Here is a 3202-nt window from a genome sequence, read left to right as displayed (position 1 = left end):
CCCCCCGCGGTGATTAACTCCCGCTAACGAAGCGCTAATGTCCCACTTTCCGCAGCAATTTAATTAAGCAGCAACACACAGCGCGGCTCCTCCTGCCCAGGTGCGAGTGTAATTAAGGCAGGGTCAGACAAACAGGGAGGGGGCTGCCCGGCCCGGCCCCCTCGGAGGCCCCCACCAGCCTGGCACGGGGCTGAGCCCTCGTGCCCAAAGCCCAGGGTCACCGCGGACCTCCAGCCAGGACACGTCTGCGTGTGCAGCCACAGCAACCCCCACCCCCACTGCAGACTCCAAAGGAGCTAAAGGAGAATCGCTACCAGGTCAGCAATATAGGGCCTATGGCATGCAGGAGGGCAGCTCCAGTTCCAACCAACAGAGGGCAGCATGTGCAGGTTCACTTAGAAACCCATTTTACAGATGGGGAAAACTGAGGCCCAGAATGGCCAGCCTTTCCCCTCCTCCTCAAATCCTCTCACTCAAAGCCCAGGCCGCTTAGGGTCTGATCCCCGGCTCTTTTAAGACCCGGCTGCAAGAAATTCACCCCTCCACCCCGACAGCCGGAGCCAGACCAGGGATGCCAGCCCCACCCGTCATGCCCAGCCCCGCCTCTCCTGACCAGGGTGGGGGTGGCTGCATGTGTCACAGGCCCTATACAGCCAGCAGCTCAGGGGATTCCCAGACACCCTGCTCCCCCCACCACAGAACATAGCCCCCCGAGGTGCCCAGACCCACGGCCCGGGTTCCCCGGAGGAAGCGCACAGGCCACAGTAGCTAGATGGGGCATGTCTGGGGGCAGCGAGCTGCCCAGGCCCCCGGGCATCCTGCCCCAGCGTGGTGGGGCCGAGGCGTGTGCCGGCACCGGGCAGGGAGCTGCTGCAGCCGCTCGCTCCATTGCTGTCCGCTCGCCTCAGACCCATCCATCAGCGCTGCCAGCCTCTGCCCTCGCCCATACTCCCGTGCACGCACATGTGTGTGTACATGGGCACCCACACCCGTGTGCCCCCCCTTGCAGCGCAGTGTATACTCACACGTGTGCATACACACCTGTGCATACACGAGTGCCCATACATGTGCACACATGCGAGAAGGGCAACTACTGTAGTGCCTTGCATACAACACGCTCGCACTACGCCCAGAGCTGCGATTTTGGCAGGAAAAGGCTTCTCCTGAGCTGCCAGTCACCAAGCAGCCGCCCCGCAGCCGGGTCTGGGAGCTGCTCTTACCATATTTCCCTGACTAGAACGTGCAGCTGCCCCTTTCCCGGCCCACCAGAGCTCCTTGCTCAGCACCAGAAGACAGCACCTGCCAGTGCTGGGGTGGCTTTTGCCGGTCTCCCACGACCCACCTGGCATCGGGGAGAGTTAAACCCACCCAGGGAGCTCAGGAGGCAGCATGCCCCCCCTTCCCCCTGCTCACACTGGGGACCCCAGTGGAAAGGAGCCCAGCCTGCATCTCCCCAGGCAGCTGCCGACAGCTGGACGCCCAGGTTGGCTCAGCTCCAGCCCAGCCACTTCCCCTAATGAATCCGCCGCTAACGAGAGGAGCCAGCTGGGGGGGCTGGGAGCCGCTCAGCCAAGGGACGTCTCCTCCTGCCTCCTTTACAACGCCCCTCTGCGGCCCCCTCCCCAAGCCCCCAAAGGGGGCATCCTGGAGGAGCCCTGGGCTGGACGGGGACCAGGGCCTGGGGCTGCGAGGGGCTGGAGGGGAGCCAGCTGGGGGGGCTGGGAGCCGCTCAGCCAAGGGACGTCTCCTCCTGCCTCCTTTACAACGCCCCTCTGCGGCCCCCTCCCCAAGCCCCCAAAGGGGGCATCCTGGAGGAGCCCTGGGCTGGACGGGGACCAGGGCCTGGGGCTGCGAGGGGCTGGAGGCTGCAGCCCAAGCACAGCCAGGCCTCCAGGCCGGGGTCTCTGGAGGCCAAGGGGGGGCTATCCGCACCCCCCCCCCCCCCCCCACCCCCCCCCGCCCGCCATTTTTTCAGCGCGGGGACACTGATACATGTGATTTCCTGTGAATTGGAGCATGCTCCCTGCATGTCTATAGGAGCCCATAGATTCATAGATGTTAAGGCTACAGGACCCCTAGAAATGCCTCCTAATAAGCTAATTTTAGCCTTTAACCTGCCCTGGAGGAGCAGGGCCCGTGCCCAGCTGGGGGGGGTTTTTGCACCCCGCAAGGTTGGGGGGAGCTGGGCAGCCTGGGACGGGACCACGCGCCCTGAGTGGGGCATTAGCTTCCCACGGGGACCCAGGAGGATGCCGGGTGGGGGAGGTTTGCAGGGTCCCATGGACACAGGGGTGGAAACACCCACTCAGGGGGGCATGGGTGGGGGGGCTCACAACCTGGAGCCACCGGCCCCCCAGCCTGGTCTGCAGCCCCCCCGTGCAGGGGGAGAGCCAGCCCCAAGGCAATTTGCAGGGGGGGGGGGATTGGCTGCAGCTGATCCAGTCGGCGCCCCCACCCCCAGGAGGCGGCAGCAGCAGGGGGTGTGGGGCCCGATGCCACATGCACATACAAGCATACACACCCTGCACCATGTGCACACACAGCCTGGGTGGGAACACGCACACGCACGCCTCCAGCATGCCACGATGCACACGCACCACTGCGCCCAGTGCCCTGACACGCATGCACATGCACACGCACACACAGGTGCACATGGAGACCTGCTCCCCCAACACCAGCCGCATGAACACACACATGCCGTGTGAACACACTTCCAGCACCCCGTGATGAACAAACACCACGGCATGCAACACCCTGCCACACACACACGCGTGTGCGCGCGTGCCCCCCCCTGCCAAGCACACGCACATACACCTGCACAATCACCGGTGGTACAAATGCACACACATCACGTCCACACACTTCCAGCTCCCCACAACGCACAAACACTGCATCATCCAAGCCTGCCCAGCCAGCACACACCCCCCCCCACCGCCCCCCCATGAACACGCACCAGACACAACCACACGCCACACTGCCGCACACGCTGCCCGCCTACACCTGCTCTGTCACTGCCAGCAAGCAGCAGCGCTGCTTTGCAAGCACCTTTCGGCTCAGGGAACACCCCCCGGGACGCACCCCCCCAACCCCGGCCTCTCCCAGAGGGGGAAACTGAGGCACGGGGCTGCACTCTCCCAGGGCAAGGCGGTGGCCCACTGCAGCCCCCCGCCCCTGCTCAACACATGCAGCTGGCCTAGATTTG

The sequence above is a fragment of the Alligator sinensis genome, unplaced genomic scaffold (genome assembly GCF_000455745.1).
Source record: "Alligator sinensis unplaced genomic scaffold, ASM45574v1 scaffold859_1, whole genome shotgun sequence".
Taxonomy (NCBI): domain Eukaryota; kingdom Metazoa; phylum Chordata; order Crocodylia; family Alligatoridae; genus Alligator; species Alligator sinensis.
This window is presented reverse-complemented; position numbering follows the sequence as displayed.